This window comes from Mastomys coucha, unplaced genomic scaffold (genome assembly GCF_008632895.1).
Source record: "Mastomys coucha isolate ucsf_1 unplaced genomic scaffold, UCSF_Mcou_1 pScaffold1, whole genome shotgun sequence".
NCBI classification, from domain to species: Eukaryota; Metazoa; Chordata; class Mammalia; order Rodentia; family Muridae; genus Mastomys; species Mastomys coucha.
This window is the reverse complement of record NW_022196891.1, coordinates 221,771-230,016: the sequence shown is the minus strand read 5'-3', so window position 1 is coordinate 230,016 and position 8,246 is coordinate 221,771. Positions and strand designations below refer to the sequence as shown.

The 8,246-nt window shown below is 40.5% G+C and overlaps 1 pseudogene; it reads left to right on the top strand.

Annotated features, from left to right (window-relative positions):
- Positions 1 to 4,507: 4,507 nt before the first annotated feature.
- The window catches only part of LOC116069409, a 32,473-nt pseudogene continuing 28,734 nt past the window's right edge, over positions 4,508 to 8,246 (top strand).

Below are 8,246 nucleotides of genomic sequence, written 5' to 3'. Positions count from 1 at the left end.
ACAGATAATCCAGAGTGGACTCTAGATATGCTTGTCGGAGAGGGCCCATTTGAAGGAAGCACTCGGCAGATAGATTATCCCATAGAGGTGCTAAATCAGATTGCTACTGTGGCCCGCAGGGCTTGGTGTAAGCTTCTGGCTAAAGGAGTAGATGGGACGAGTCTGACCAGTGTCCGACAGGGACCAGAGGAGCCCTTTCAGAATTTCGTTGCCAGGCTACAGGAGACAGTTAGTAGAACGCTGGGAAATTCGTATACAGAGGGGCCTATGATTTCACAATTGGCTTTTGAGAACGCTAATGCAGCATGTAAATCTATTTTGGTGCCTCACAAAGGACAAACGGACATCTCAGGATATATTCGCCTGTGTGTCAACATGGGACCTGCGTATTATCAAAGCACAGCGGTGGCAGCTGCAGTGCAGGAGATGCCCGCCCCTAGGGGCTTGGCCTGCAGGCATAATAACAGAAGATGCTTTAAATGCTGTAGTTTTAACCACTTTAAGCGCGAATGTCCAGATAGAGCAAGTACTGCGGGAAAGCCGCAAGCGAGTGCTAGACAGAAAGTGGGTGATCAGAGCAGAAAAGAGAAACGGTGAGAAAAAAATCTAAGAGAGATATTCAAGGCAATTTCCACTCAAAAAACTGGAGCGGGGGCCTGCCCCAGGCCCCGTCTGGAAATCAGAAGGCAGTGCAGGGGGCCCAGGGACTGCCTATTCAGGAAGACCTTTATCTGAGTTCCTCAGAACAAGGCCAGGACGTGCAGGAATGGAGCTATACTCCACAGGGCACACGGTATTAACCCCAGATATGGGAATTAAGATTTTGTCCACTGGAATTCTTGGTCCATTACCTCCACAGACTCGGGGATTTGTGATTGGCAGAGGCAGTGTTGCTGTAGATGGTTTACTAGTTTATCCAGGCGCTATTGATCCGAACTATCCAGGAAAGATAAAAGTTGTGGCATTTTCTCCACGCGGAATAATCTTTGTACCTCATTTGAAAAGATCGCTCAGCTTATCCTGGTTCCTATGTCTGCTAAGGCTTATACTAATGAGACAGAAAAGGGAGGCTCTGGTGCTCCTGAAACATTTTGGATGCAGTCTATTACGAGTAAAAGGCCCAATTTAAAATTGAGTATTGAAGGAAAATTGTTCAAGGGGCTGGTGGACACTGGAGCAGATGTGTCCATTATTAGAGCTCAGAGCTGGCCCTCAGCCTGGTCTCTGACTGAGTCTATCACTCACCTCCAAGGGATTGGATATGCTAGCAATCCAAAACGAAGCTCTAAGCTACTTACCTGGAGTGATGAGAAAGGTAACTCAGGACTTTTTCAACCATATGTCGTGCCTAATCTCCCGGTCACTCTTTGGGGGAGAGATCTGTTATCACAGATGGGGCTGGTATTATGCAGCTCTAATGAACTGGGTTTTAGACAAGAATCCAAGCAGGACATTGATTTATACAGAGGCCATAAGCCTCATTCTGATGATAGAAATCTGACACATTTTCAATAGCAGCCACTGTCCTTCCTGTGCCCCATGCAGATAAAATCAGGTAGATTAATGATACTCCTGTGTAGGTGAGTCAGTGGTCCCTATCTCAGGAAAAGATACAAGAGGCTTCTATGCTGATGCAGGAGCAGTTAGAAGCAGGCCATCTGAGAGAATCAAATTCTCCATGGAACACGCCTATTTTTGTGATTAAGAAAAAGTCTGGCAAATGGAGATTGTTACAAGATTTAAGGAAGGTTAATGAATGTATGATTTTACTGGGAACCTTACAAACTGGATTGCCATCTCCTGTGGCAATCCCAAAGAGATTTTACAAAATAATTTTGGATTTAAAAGACTGTTTTTTTACTATCCCTTTGCACCCTGAGGATTGTGAAAGATTTGCTTTCAGTATTCCATCTGTGAATTTTAAGGGGCCCATGAGAAGATTCGAGTGGGTTGTGCTGCCACAGGGTGTGGCAAATAGCCCTACCCTATGTCAGAAGTTTGTTGCTAAGGTAATAGAACCTATAAGAAAGAAATGGCCATTTATTTACATTACCCACTACACAGATGATATCTTGATTGCTGGGAAATTTCCCCAAGACGTAATGTCATGCTTTAAGGATTTACAAGCTGCCCTTAATGAGAAAGGGTTAATTATTGCCCCAGAGAAGGTGCAGACTCAAGATCCGTATAATTATCTAGGTTTTACACTTACAGATCAAGCTGTTACTCCTCAAAAGATAGTTATACATAGAGACCAATTGAAAACCTTGAATGATTTCCAAAAATTATTGGGTGATATTAATTGGCTTCGTCCTTACCTGAAACTTACTACTGGAGACCTGAAATCTTTATTTGATATTCTTAGAGATAATTCTGATCCAAACTCTCCTAGATCCTTAACTAAAGAAGGAATATCTGCTTTACAGCAGGTGGAAAAGGCTATTGAGAATCAATTTATTACTTACATAGATTATTCTCTACCATTGCATTTATTAATTTTCAATACTAGCCATGCTCCCATGGCATTGCTGTGGTAGAAGGCACCTATTTTGGGATCCATTCAAGAATGTGTCCTAAGCGTAATATCGTGCCTTACTATGAAGCTGTTGCACAGATGATTATGTTAGGTAGGAAACAAGCTATAACTCACTTTGGCAAAGAGCCAGATATCATTGTTCATCCTTTTACTATGGAACAGTACTCTTGGCTGAAACTACATTGTGCAGATTGGTTGCTGGCTCAAATCGGATTTCTAGGAACTATAGATAACCATTATCCTCAGGATAAGCTAATAAAGTTTTTAAATATGCATGAAGTTATCTTTCCAAAGATAACGGCTTGGAAGCCAATAGACAATGCCCTTGTAGTGTTTACTGATGGCACCTCCAAGGAAAGAACTGGTTATCTCATTAATGGAAAACAGGTGATCGTAAATACTCCTGGTCTCTCCGCTCAATTGGCTGAATTAACAGCGGTTTTAAAGGTCTTTGAAGCTGTGTCTGATGCATTTAATTTATTCACTGATAGCTTTTACATATTCAACAGCTTGCCTTTACTCGAAACAGCTGGTAATTTTAAGCTAGACATGCCAGCAGGAGCTTTATTTGCCCAATTACAAAACATCATTCTTGCACATAAAAACCCATTTTATATTGGTCATATCAGAGCTCATTCTGGACTGCCAGGACCATTAGCCAGAGGCAATGACATCATTGACAGAGCTCTTATAGGAGAGATCTTAGCCTCAGATCCTGTAGCCTTAGCTAAACAGGATCATGAGAAGTTTCACTTATCCAGCCAGACTCTGAGACTCAAACATAAAATTTCCAGAGAACAAGCAAGAATGATCGTTAAACAATGTCCTAAATGTGTTATCTTATCTCCAGTCCCACATTTGGGGGTCAACCCCAGAGGACTGGTACCTAATAGCATCTGGTAAATGGATATAACGCATTATGCAGAATTTGGAAAGCTTAAATATTTGCATGTCTGCATTGATACCTGCTCAGGATTTATTTTTGCTTCCCTGCAAACAGGAGAAGCCTCTAGAAATGTTATTGATCATTGTATACTAGCTTTCAGTGCTTTGGGACTGCCCAGAACCATTAAGACGGACAACGGTCCCTCTTACACTGGGAGGAATTTTTCTTCCTTTTGCAAAGATTTTGGCATTGTTCACAAGACCGGCATTCCTTATAATCCTATGGGTCAAGGTATTGTTGAACGTGCCCATCATATGATCAAAAACTGGCTTTTTAAGACCAAAGGAGGAAGCCTTTTTACCCAGAGGTCACCCAAAGCGCATCTGGCATTTGTCCTTTTCATTTTGAACTTTCTGCAGATCGATATTAATAATCGTTCGGCAGTGGACCGACATTGGCATCCTGAATCAGTAAATTCCCATGCTATGGTGTGGTGGAGGGATCCACTCATTAATACGTGGCTTGGTCTGGACCCGGTCCTGGTTTGGGGCAGAAGTTCTGTCTGCATATTTTCCCAAACCGAGGAGGAAGCGCTTTGGCTTCCAGAAAGACTGGTACGACAGATTGATTCAGAAAGGCCGATGCCTTAAGATAGGCTCCTCCCAGCCAGTTTTGCCTTTGATAGGCTATTTTACTCCGCCAGTTTTGTATGTTTGTGTGTGTGTGTGTGTTCGTTTGCTTTGGAAAACTGCTAAAATCTGCTTATCCTGACTCAAGCAGAAAAGCTCACCCTGAGCAAAGTTTCGTGATGGGTTCAATGTTTGCTGGAGCAGGCAACTCCCAAGAATGCCTGGCTTCCACTTAGCTTTCAGCCTTTCAAAGGTTAATTCAGTTTCCAGAGGCTTCAAAGAACTGATTTACATCATCCTGAGACCATCTCCTGGCAACCAACTCGGAGCTCTGGCTCCCAGCTGCACCTCGCCCAGCCCTGCTGAATCCAGCACCTGACTGACAGAGTTACGGAGGTTGTGAGCAGCGTTCGGACCCTGGGTTTTGTGGATGAGCCTTGGCATTTTGCATGGAGGATGGTGCATCTAGATGACCCTTTTCTGGCTGGGAAGTTGCCCCAGGCTGGCACGTGGTCGAAGGCCGTCTGGGTTACAGACGTTTCATGGCCTGGATTTCCCACTGTGCGTAAGTGCCTTGGGAGATGGAGTCAGAAGGTGTTATGCACCGTTATGTTGCCCATGTATTCGTGTCGAGATCCTATCGCATTTCCCTGCATTGTTTTTAAACGAAATGGGGTGAAGTGTGGTGTCCCGCTGCGCTGCTCTGCCCTGCACCACAGGCGTGAATCTCCGGAGGCAGCTGCTCTGCCCTGCGCAACAGGTGTGAATCACTGGAGGCAGCACCAGAGATCAAAGACAGACCTGGTAGCCTAGACTTTAAAGGAACTGAGACCTCTAATCTGCTTTCCTGCCTAGAGCCCTTGCTTGAAGGGTGTTTTATTTACAGACTGCAATGTTATTTCACGTCTATGCAAAAGCTGAAGGATTGTTCTGCCTTAGCTATATATATCTCGGTTCATTTAGTAAAAAACACACCTTGATAAAGCTACTTGGTGTCGTGCTCTTTCTTTCTCCCGCCCCGCTTATTTTCACAGAAACTCAATTACCCCAGTTTGTGAACACCCATGGAAGAAGAGAAACTGCAGGACGGTTTCCTTCATGAATGTGGATGCCCTTGCATTTGGAGCCTAGATGTTCAGAATTCAGAGTTCATCTTGGTAGATTATTCCTTTGACAAGAATGATGTGTTCTTCCTTATCTTTTTTGATAACATTTGGTTGAAAGTCGATTGTGTTTGATATTTGAATGGTTACTCTAGATTGTTTCTTGGGACCATTTTCTTGGAAAAAAAAATTTTCCCAGCCTTTTACTCTGAGGAAGTGTCTGTCTTTGTTACTGAGGTAGGTTTCCTGTTTGTAGTAAAATGCTGAGTTATGTTTACTTTTCCAGTTGTTAGTCTAGGTCTTTTTATTGGGAAATTGAATCCATTGATGTTAAGAGATATTAAGGAAAATGATGGTTGCTTCTTGTCATTTTTGCTGTTAGAGATGGAATTGTGATTGTGTGCCCTATCTACTTTTGGTTTTTTGAAAGAAAATTACTTTCTTTCTTTTTTCTATGGTGGTGTTTCTCTCCTCTTTGAGTTTTCTATCCATTATCCTTTGTAGGACATGATTTGTAAAAAGATATTGTGTAAATTTGGTTTTGTCATGGAATATCTTGGTTTTTCCATCTATGGTAATTGGAGGTTTTTCAAGGTATACTAGCCTGGGCTGGCATTTGTGTTCTCTTCGGGTTTGTATGACATCTGCCCAAGATCTTCTGGCTTGTATAGTCTCTGGGTGAGAAGTCTGATGTAATTCTTGTAGTTCTGGCTTTATATGTTAATTGACCTGTTTTCCTTATTGCTTTCAATATTCTTTCTTTTTTTGTGTCTGTTCATTTGGTGTTTTGATTATTATGTGACAGTAGGATTTTTTTTTTTAGTCCAATCTATTTGGAGTTCTATAGGCCTCTTGTATGTTTATGGACATCTCTTTCTTTAGGTTAGGGAAGTTTTCTTCTATAATTTTGTTGAAGGTATTTACTGGTCTTTTAATTTGGGAATCTTTGTTCTCTTCTATACCTATTATCCTTAGGTTTGGCCTTCTCATTGTCCCCTGGATTTTCTGGATATTTTAAATTAGGAGCTTTTAGTATTTTGCATTTTCTTTGACTGTTGTGTCAATATATTTCTATGGTATCTTCTACACTTGAGATTCTCTCTTCTATCTTTTGTATTCTGTTGGTGATGCTTGTATCTATGACTCCTGATATCTTTCCTAGGTTTTCTATCTCCAGGGCTGTCTCCCTTCATGATTTCTTTATTGTTTTTATTTCCAGTTTTAGATCCTGGATGGTTTTGTTCAATTCTTTCACCTGTTTGGTTGTGTTTTCTTCTAATTCTTTAACTGATTTTTGTGTTTCCTCTTTAAGGGCTTCTACCTGTTTACCTATGTTCCCCTGTATTTCTTTAAGGTAGTTATTTATGTCTTTCTTAATGTCCTCTATCATCATCATTGGAAGCAATTTTTAAATCCCAATCTTGCTTTTCTGGTATGATGGATTATCCAGGACTTGCTATGGTGGGAGAACTGATGATGCCAAGTAATCTTGATTTCTGTTGCTCATGTTTTGTTTTTGTGCTTGTTTCTTGATATCTGGCTATCTCTTGTGCTACCTGCCCTTGCTATCTCTGAATAAAGCCTGTGCCTCCTGTGATCCTGGGCATTTTAGAGCTCCTGGGAGTCAAGCTGCCTCTAAGATTCTGAAAATTTATGTGAAGCTACTGAGATCCTGTGATCATGGGCATTTTAGAGCACCTGAGAGGCAAGCTTCCTCTGGGTGTTGTGGGACTGGGTCCCTGTGTTTGATCTTGAGATATGTTTCTTGGATATAGCCGAATGATGGATATGGATCCAGTTTTTGAGCACATTCTATTAGCCTGTGTCTTTTTATTGGGCAATTGATTAGATGTTGAAATATATTAATGGCTTATGATTGTTAACTTATGCTATTTTGATATTGGTTTTTGCAGTATATATCCCTTCTTTTTTTTTTTTGATTGGTGTGAAAACTATTTTCCAATGTTTTCCTTAATTTAGTTACCCTTCTTGTGCTGGAATTTTTCTTCTAGTATTTTCTGTACTGTTAGATTTGTGAGTAGATGCTGTTTGAATTAAGTTTTGACATGGAATTTCTTATTTTCTTTATCTGTTAGTGTTGATAGTTTTCCTGGGTAGAGTAGCCTTGGCTGATATCTGCAGTCTCATATATTCTTCAAGATAACTTCCCAGGCTCTTAGGGTTTTTAGATACATTGTTGACAAACCAGCTCTAATTCTAACAAGCCTACCTTTATGTATTACTTGGTATTTTTCTTTTCCAACTTTTAATATGCTTTCTTTGTTATGAACATTTAGCATTTTGTTTATTATATGGTGATTGTCTTTGTTTTCTGGTACAATATATTCTGTTCTATATACTTCTTGTTTCTTAGGTTAGAAATTATTTTATGATTTTGTTGAAAATATTTTCTGAGCCTTGAGCTGGGAATCTTTCTCTTAGTCTATTCCTATTATTATTAGTCTTGGTCTTTAGACAGTGTCCCAGATTTCTGGGGTGATTTGTATCAGAATTTTTTTAGATTTAACTATTTTCCATTGTATAATTTTCTTCTATTATATCTTTTAGCCTTGAGATTATTTTCTATCTCTTTTATTCTGTTGATGATATCTACATTTGTAGTTCTTTCTCACTTACCTAGTTTTTCTATGTTCAGGGTTCTCTAAGTTTGTTATTTCTATTGCTTCTATTTCCGTTTTCAGGTCTTATTCATTTTTCAGTTTTATTCAATACCTTCACCTATTGCATTTAATTTTAATAATTTCTTCTTTAAAGTTTTCTATTATCTTCATGAGATTTGACTTAAGGTCATTTTCTCATTCAACAGCTGTGTTGGAATATCCAGGGCTTGCTGAAGTAGGATAACTATGCTCTGGTAGTGCCATCCTGTCCTGGCTGATTTGTTTGTATTCTTAAGTTGGCCTCTGGTTACCTAGTTTTCTCTGTCCAATCACATTAGGGCAGTGACAAGCCTATGATTAGACAGGAATAGAGAGGTGGAGCTAGAGGTTTAGGAGGAGAGAGGTTGTGGTAGCCCTGCTGTGCTCACGGAAGAACTCCAACCGAAACCAGAGATGACAACTCGACTCAAC